The sequence below is a fragment of the Strongylocentrotus purpuratus genome, unplaced genomic scaffold (assembly GCF_000002235.5).
Source record: "Strongylocentrotus purpuratus isolate Spur 01 unplaced genomic scaffold, Spur_5.0 spur5_scaffold_1, whole genome shotgun sequence".
In the NCBI taxonomy this organism is placed as follows: Eukaryota; Metazoa; Echinodermata; class Echinoidea; order Camarodonta; family Strongylocentrotidae; genus Strongylocentrotus; species Strongylocentrotus purpuratus.
This window is the reverse complement of record NW_022145594.1, coordinates 35,934,758-35,944,003: the sequence shown is the minus strand read 5'-3', so window position 1 is coordinate 35,944,003 and position 9,246 is coordinate 35,934,758.

The following is a 9,246-nucleotide window of genomic DNA, read 5'->3' as shown; positions in this document are numbered from 1 at the left end:
GTAGGTGAGAGCGTAAAGACTGAAACGGATAATGTTAGAGCGTACAAATCATCGATCGTACTCATGATAGCACAGATTCTTGGCGTGACGGTAGCTAAAAATTGGTCTGCACAAGAAAGTTCCATCAGACAAGTCCTTGAAACCTGGGAAGAAAAGATCAAGAAGAAGCCGTTAAACAAAAATGAGAGGAGAGAGCTAAGTGATAAACTCCTTAGGGCTGGTTTCAAGCAATTTGCGTTTGAAATAATGACAGGTAAGAAAATAAAAATAAAAAAGAAGATTCGATAAAAACAAACGTTGTTGTGTTTAAACAAAAATAATTGTTCTCCATTTAACAAGCCAGGTTTTTCGAAAAACATCATTAGGTACAAGTTCGCCGACAAGTCTTAACTTTTAATGCAATGTCAGTAAACCTGACATAAGAAGAAGAAGAAGTAAAACCTGAATTGTTGGTCGATTTCGTGAAACAGTGCATTGGTCTCTTTTTTGTTTGTTCGTTAAATGTCTGTTGGTCTTTTTTTCTCGTTTTCTTATCTTATTTTAGCATAAAAATTGGTGTCAACGTAAAGAGTTGACACACAAATGAATAAAACAGAACAATGATTAAACCGGCCCCTGTGGAAATCGTAGAATCACCGAGGCAAGTTCACCTCTAAACGAAACTATCCCATAGCATGAAAAAAGGTGTCAAAACTTAAGTTTGAATGAGCACGACACCTGACCACTTTGATGAACTTATTTTCGTCGATTTTCTTTTTGTTAGAAAAAACTTATGAATACAGAACACAGTTACTTGAAGACCCTTCGAAATTTTCTATGGAACGCCGGCATCTTTTGAGAGAGCTCATAAAATCCCACTGCTCACTTCCTTTAAGGACATACCCGTCACTAACCTTGTGTTATCCGAATTGTAAATTGTAAATGGCCAACATAACATTTCAACATTTATCTCTGTTTGTATGTTAACTGATAGGGTTCAACAATATAATCTACAAACGTTTTTAAAATATGACAGATGAAACTCATTCGTCTTGTCGTTTTCAAACCTAATGATAACATATATATATATATATATATATATATATATATATATTTATACATTAGGTCTCAGAATCACTAGATCAGTGCTTGCCAATTCAATCAAATTTTAAGTTTAAAGCGTATTTTCATTAAACCCATTACCTTGACTAAGTCTGCGCATTTTTCTCAAACTACATCCAAAGTAAAACAAAAACATTTATATTGCATGGGAATCTGATTGCTGTTATTACTGGAAAATATGCCTTTATTAAATACCTCAGCATTTTATTTCCTACATACAATTCCCCATTTACTCTAATTTGAAAGGTTTTACATCAAGCCCGCGAAACAAGTCAAAGAAGGAGAAGACGCATGCCAAGAATGACAAGCCTGCCAACCAAGACAATCAGGACAGAAGGGGCGATCCTGAGAAGCATGAAAGACGTGGCGAGCCAAAGAAGGAGTATTACAAGAAAGACAAGAACAATGGTAAACAAAACGAGCAGGATGAGCTGGACGATAATAGAGACTTTTAGATTTGCGTAGACTGATACGTGTGACGTCCATTCAAGGCAGTGCATTAAAAGGACGTCGACCGTAGCAATCAACATTGTCTTCGTGCAAATCTAAAAGTCCCTAATGAGAAGCATGGAGGGCGTGGAAAGCCATCCGAGCACGGCATGTCAACTGAGCCCGCCAACCAAACTGAGACAGAACTGGAAGACAAGAATGACAGTGCAGACACGACAACGGGTAAAAATCCAAAACACGATAATGAAGTTCAAGTCGAAGAAGCAAAAAAAAAATAAAGCTCTGGGCGACAAAGGGCGAGCTAGTCAAAATAACAAGGACAGAGGGACCGAAGAAGAAACCGACCAACTCATCGAAAAATAATCTAAGCAAGACGCGCAAGTATGTAACGTTAATTAAAGGTAATCACATAGATCTGGCTCAGGAGAGTCAACCTCTACAGAAATGTATATTTGTTACAAACCTTTTGAAAATATGCAAGTCATAAACTGCTAGTCAATCATTTGAAAACCCCATGAAGTGTAAGAACATGTACCAAAATATGGTTTCAATGTTTACAATAACATTGGGAATATTAACCTTAAACTAAATGTTGTACACCTGATTTTGTTTCGCAATATTCTCTACCTTACATTACGATTTATCTCTCTTTCTCTCCTTCTCACTTCATCCTTTACTAAAAATATGTTTATTTTCGAACATAATGTAGCTCTAACTGTCGTATTTTCTCTTCCATTCATATGATTATACATGGTCCTGTTGTAGAAACACTATTACATAATTGTTTGATATCGTATTTTAGTTACTAAAAAAATGATGAAGCGAATCGTATTTGTTTTAAAACAATAAGATAATAAGGCTTGACTTTATATCTGCTTGTTTTGTATATATTTTTTAGAGCTTTACGTTCTATATGCGCTTGTTTTTGTTATAAAGATTAACTAGACGTTATAAAGAATTCAATTCCATTGTTAACACCAGTTGTTTTGACAAGTTTCGGAGCTACAAATAAAATGTCATTGCGAACGTTTCTGATTAAAGCTGTGTTTTGTTCGGTCACATCAAATATATTTTTGCAAAAAACATTTAGGTTCATGACATGTATATATCGTAAACACATACCATGCACATATCAGAAGGAGATGCATTAAGTAGACTGGTATGTCCACACTAGCTTGATATAATGATTGTCTTCTTCTATATCCCTTTCTGTGATTCTCTCTCTCTCTCTCCCGTTCTCTATTTCTAAATATATCCCTCTTTTAAACAAAAAATATGTCTATCTTTATTTATGCCAAGAAGTCGAATAAAAAAAAATGAACACCTGATTCGGTCTGATATTTGTTCTTCCATATTCAAAATTATCAGTGTCACAATATTGTCTGTTTCATCTATTGCCATCTGGCATACGACATTGTAATTTCACTTTCCCAAAGTGTATTGCTAAAGAGATATTCAATCTGAAAGGATACGGCTCGACACAAACTTATGGGTGGTTACTAACCAGTTCACTTACATATAATTGCTGATACGACATCCATTATTTCCCTTTTCTCCGATCATCAGTCGTAAACGAAGAAAATAGTAGATATTAAACAGATAAAGATCAGCAAGTACCACTAAACACAATGTTTGTTGTTCATCATGGTAATCAATTTGTCAAAATGCATGTTTTAAAGTTTTAATAATACATTGCATGTAATCTATTTCGATTTACTGTTTGAAAAAGATATGTCAGTGTAACCACGATTCGGGTTATGTATAAGATGCATATGGAATTATTTTATAGCGACAACAGCAGCAGCTGCAGTCCTAAAACAATTTCTAGTTGTCTGCCATAAGGCCTGTGATTAATACATGTACACTGTATACAGGTGGCCATGCCTTGAACCAGAATGCATGGCCGTGCAGAGGAATGTTTTCCGTAGGGGACCGGTGGAAAATGCAATGAATTATTGATAATTGATTGCATTTTTGTTTTGCTATGTGAGGGGCTGCCCCCTACCCTAGCCCCCGCTGCGTGCAGTCATGGTTCAGTGGCAAAGCAATGACCTCTTAACTGTGAGGTTCCAGGATCAAAACTGTGTTGATCAGCTATATTAATGCCCTTTTGTGTGGCATTAATCGTCATTACTGTCAGTTATGTCTTAATTACGTAGGTCCCTAGTTTGTAAACATAGTATCGTAAACATGCTTAAGCGGTCACGTAAAACAAACACTCTCCAATTATTATTCAATAAAATCTGAGAATGTTTACTATTATCGAGGTCTATTACAAATAAATCATTGTCAAAATCATTCCATAAATTATAATTATTTTTTCTCCACCTTTATGACCAACAGTGAATGTGTCTTGCACGATGGATACGGTCCTTTCTGCCTGATTCTATACGAGTAAACTTATGTCATAATTCTTCATAAGGGTGGCATTATCGCAGAGCCGCTTTATCCAATCGTGTTGAGATGTTATAGTTATATCGAAATGTTTGTATGGTAAATTCTAGTAATTTAGTGGAAAATGATTCTTAAGGCATACATATTTATTGTGTGTGTTAAGCCCTATAATGATTTTGCAGTTTGAAAAATTTCGGGAATAATATGGAGCAATGAGTTTTGTATGGACATGTACGTTTGTAGTTATATGTATGCCCATATTTGTTTGTGATTTTTAAATATGGTTTCGAAGCACACATTGAAAAGGTATTGATAATTAATTAACTTAATTTCATCAAGAAATCTCTTTACATATTAAGTGCAATTGAGGTTTGCTTTGATATTTTGTATTATAGCAATTGAGATGCAATATATTTTGTAATCAATCGAATTGATGTGGCAATTTGTGTAAAAGAATGTGTGCGCGTGTGTGTATGTATGTTGTGTGTAAGCTGTGTTCGCGTGTAAATAGTTACATACTGTGTTGTTGTTATATATAACCATGATAAATACAATGTTACCGTCATATCATACAGATTTCCATAGAATATTCGTTTAATAAAAAATATCCATACAGTGTCTCCGTCAATGAACAGTATGACAGTTTGGGCATTTATTTATGGTGGAGTAATGGTATTAATTGTATTGGCCTTTAGTGTAGTTACACAAAGAGGAAGAGTAGAAGTTGTTGTAGTAGTAGTAGTAGTAGTACTAGTATTAGCAGTAATAGTAGTATAAGTAATAATAGTAGTAGTAGTAGTTGTTGTTGTTTTAGTCATACATGTAGTAGTGCTGTTTTAGTCATACATGTAATAGTAGTATTGGTTATTGTTGTTGTTAATGTTTAAACTAATTATCCATGATAAATTTCAGGAGACCAACATTACGAATATTAATGAAATATTATTTGCAGGCGGTACATATCTGAAGATTAGGAGTATACAGAAGTTATATAAATAACCATGGCATGCATTGTTTACTGTTTTTAATTGTTTTATTGCGGAAATAAAAAGAAATGTTGTATTTTACAAATAGATGCTTTGGAGAATGTATGAAAGCTAAGTATTTCAATTACAGTGATTACACAACTGGGGTTTATTCTCTGTGACCAATTTTCAATACGAGATGAAAACTGAGATACAAATTTATAATACTTGCATATCATGTCACAGAGCGTGCGCGGAACAGTTTTTTTTTGTTGTTCTGTGCTTATAGTAATTAGTGGGCAAATTCATCATTTGTTTTGTATAAATAAAAATAAGATGATATAATTATACGGAGAAGGCCTACCCTTATCTCAACGTTACCCTTGCTTTGGAAATGATTTATCAGAAATATCGTCGTTTGCACACACTTTTCATATTGGAAGAGGCATCACATTTTGTGAGAGCCCCTCTATCTCGAAATGCTTTTACATTACCCGCGCTTAAAATAGCCATCAAACTACATTCGCATTTTATGAAAAAATGCTTTGTAGAGTTCATCGAGTTGGTAGAAATGCGTTATTGTGAATGTCGTTGCTGTTGTTATAGTTTGTGTGAAGGTCTTCATAGCAATTTAATTTTTCGTTTTACTCAATCTTATTTTTTTGGGGTAAGAGTATATCTGTCATAATATCAATGCTATTGAAATATGAATGTAATTGCCATTATAGTTGCGTATTGGTGTGAATTTGTGCAAGCTAAATAGAAATACAATTTGACCAACTATATGTGTAATTTGTTATCATGATTAATCATTGGTAAATTGTGTTGATATTAAATACGTTGAGAAACCACAGCCGGTACACGGGTATGTTGAGGTCTTGCCCTCCAACTATAAATGTACCTGATTAATATCAAATATTGAAGTATTTCTGTCAGTCAGCATGGTCAGTTCAATACAACAATAATAATACTAGACACATGTACATACCGCATATATTCATCCTAGGGGATGCTCAAGGCCCCAATACAATTTAGTAGTATTGCCCTGAATTTAACCCTGAGGTTAAAAGCATTCATGAAATAAATTCCTACTAGGTACCCATTATTAAAGTAAATATGATGTGGAATGGCTATTGTAGATTAATGTCTTACAAAAAGCAATTAGTGTTGCGGCGAGACTCAAAACGCGAACCCTATGATCTACAGCCCGATGATGAATCCATTGGACCACGACACCTCTATCATCGTGTATTATATGAATATCTAAATTCGAGGAAAGTCTACTATAACCCCTAAATGTTATATCAGTATAATTTGTATTCACATTTCCTACTGGAAGCGAGTCTACAATGTATTTAGTATACGTGACAAGGATAATTTAACAGTGGATGAGTTAATTTAATGTATTTCTTACGCCCTGACGAACCCCTAATAATAGGATAGTGCTTAACATGGCAAATGATATCGTACCTTGCACGTAGCCTCAAATGATGTAAGAGGCTCCGAAACAAACATTGACAATATTATTAGGCGAGGCGTCAAAAATAAATATACCAGCCAGCGGCAGCTAACTGCACTTGTGCGTCCTGGCTGCATTTTTTAAATTAGCTCAGCCGGCTACCGCTGGCGGTAGGGAATGGCGTTCAAAAGCATACGCCGGCTGCCGCCTTTCGAATGGAAACCGAGCCTCAGATCCCATCCTGGCGCAAGCCGGCTGGGCTAACAAAAGAAAAATAATTGCCCCAGCCAGGCTTCGGCCGTAATTGCAGCCTCGATGCGCCAATACGTGAGGCGGCAGCCTGCTGGTATCGATATTTTTGACGCCTCGCCTTATAAGACTTCTTCAAAGTTCACATCTCGATAAAACTAAACGTTTTTTTCTCTTAAAATTCTTTCCTAAAGTTCACTTTATCTTTGAAATATTGTCAGGTGATTAGTTAATAATTGACATTTATGAACCACTATCGCGTGGGTTCGAGTTCTGTGTGCAATTCTGTTTGATATTCACACATGACAAAGAAAATACTGTGATTCACACTATGATACATATATCATTTGGTCTTCCTTACAAAGATTATAATACAAAGGTTGTAAAATGTCTATTTATGTTTATACAGGAGGCATATAGCTCTTTCGAAATCAGTTCTTCAGTAAAACCTTTACACTATTTTTGATATCCTTTGTCAACACATGAAATTATATTTATCATCTGATAAATGTAATGATTTAAATCTATGAGCTGCGAACACGCGGTTCAAAAGCGTTCGTTCTTCATACAGCTGAAATATATAAGTAACTATGATCAACTTGGTCTAACTCTGTTTATTTCATATACAGTTTGTTATTAAAAACTGACCTGCTGCAAAATAGACTATAATTTGAAGCATGGTTTTATTAGAGTATTTCAATCAATAAGACATATACATCAAAACGTTTAAGAAAGAAACAAAATCAGGTAGTTAAAAACATTTACATTATTTATTGTTTCATTGTTTGTTCATTTTGTATATCTTTTCAGAGCTTTATGTACGATATGCACTTGTGTTGCTTTATTTAGAATTAATCAGGTGAATATAAAGAATTTCGATCCTATTCCTTTGTGCATACTTCCGTTGTTTCGAAATCTTGTATTTTGTAGCTAATTACAGTTTCGTATAATTGTGGAAGTGTAGGAATGTAGCTGTTATGTTTTAATGCATTAATGTAACAATCTTTGCAAATCACGTACAGTCATGGTTTGTATACATCATACAAACGTACCTTTTTTCCATGCAGAGACCAGAATGGGATGTAGGATCACATTGTTTTGATGTGTCATGCCAATGGGCACACCAACATGTACACGCCAACTCGATATGATGATTATCTTGTTTTCATTATCCCTCTGTCTTTCTCTTCCAATTACGTACCAATTTGATCAAGAAATTTCTTTACCGAAGTTTAATTGATGATACCATATTATATTACATTTTTTATCATAGGAATTTATATGCAAGATGTATTTGCAATCAATCGAATTGATATGGCAAAAGGTTTGCAGGACTGTGAATGTGTTGTCTAGATATTGAGAGTGTGCGCGTGTCTGTATGTGTTTATACGTGGATATATGCGCGTGTGTGTGTGTGTGCGTTTGTGTGTGTGTGTGTGTGTATAATTAGTTATATCCTGTGCCAAATATATATAACAATGATGACTAAACGTTACGTCAGATCTTACTTTTCCTACATTATTAGTGTGATATGTCTGTACAGCGTTCATGTTAATGTAGAGAAGAAAAGTATATTCATTTACTTGTATCGTGTAGTAATGGTTTGAATTGCATTTGCCTTGGTAAAACTTATACGAAAAGGAAAAAGAGGATTAGTAGTAGAAGTGGTTGTTGTTGTTGATGTTGTTGATGTAGTAGTAGTAGTAGTAGTAGTAGTACACTGTACAAAAATAATAGTCGAAATAACTCAATAAAATTGAGGAAAAGAATTGCCTTATTTTTATTAAGTAAATATTACCTACGGCATCTTAAGTAGAATTTACTTATTTTGCTGAATAAATTTTTACTCAGTTAAATCGAGTTACATTAACGTAAATAATTTAAGTATTGTAATCATTTTAGATAATTAAAAAAAAGCTATGATAGGATTACATATTGCACGATTTGGTACCCATCTAATCTAACAAGTAACATCCACTAATCATTCACTACTTCTATTTAAGATTTAACCGTATATATATATCTACCACCATCACAAACTATTACTTACGCTTCAATTCGACACATATTGAAAGGCTCCAAATTTTATATATACTTGATCGTAGCATCTTAAAAGGAAAATTGGTTGACAATTTCCTGAAATATCAAGTTTTGATTTGTTTTGAACTGGGTAACAATTAAAAATTGTCTTGTCTTTGCTTAGCCATGTTAAATGAATTAGTAAATGTTTTAAAGTCCTTCAATTTTCATTCAACCACACAAAAGAATTGTTTTATTTAAAAAAGAGTTTAATTTGGTCTTAATGAATATTCATAAATTATGTAAATATTTTTTATTACGCACTGCATCGGTCCTTACTTTAAAAAGATAAGAATAATCAACTGAAATTACTTAAAGTTGTTATGTATTTGATTTTACTTAAATATTCCACGTATTTTCTACTAAATTGAAAGTTTGAGTTAGCAAGACTTAGATTTAGTGCGTAAGTGGCAAAACTAATGTTTTCAAGTAAATTCTACATGGAAAAAATACGTAAAAATTACCAATGAACAAATTCTTTTTTTACAGTGTAGTAGTAGTAGTTGTTGATTTAACAATTGTGGGTCAATTTTGTTTACTAAACATCCA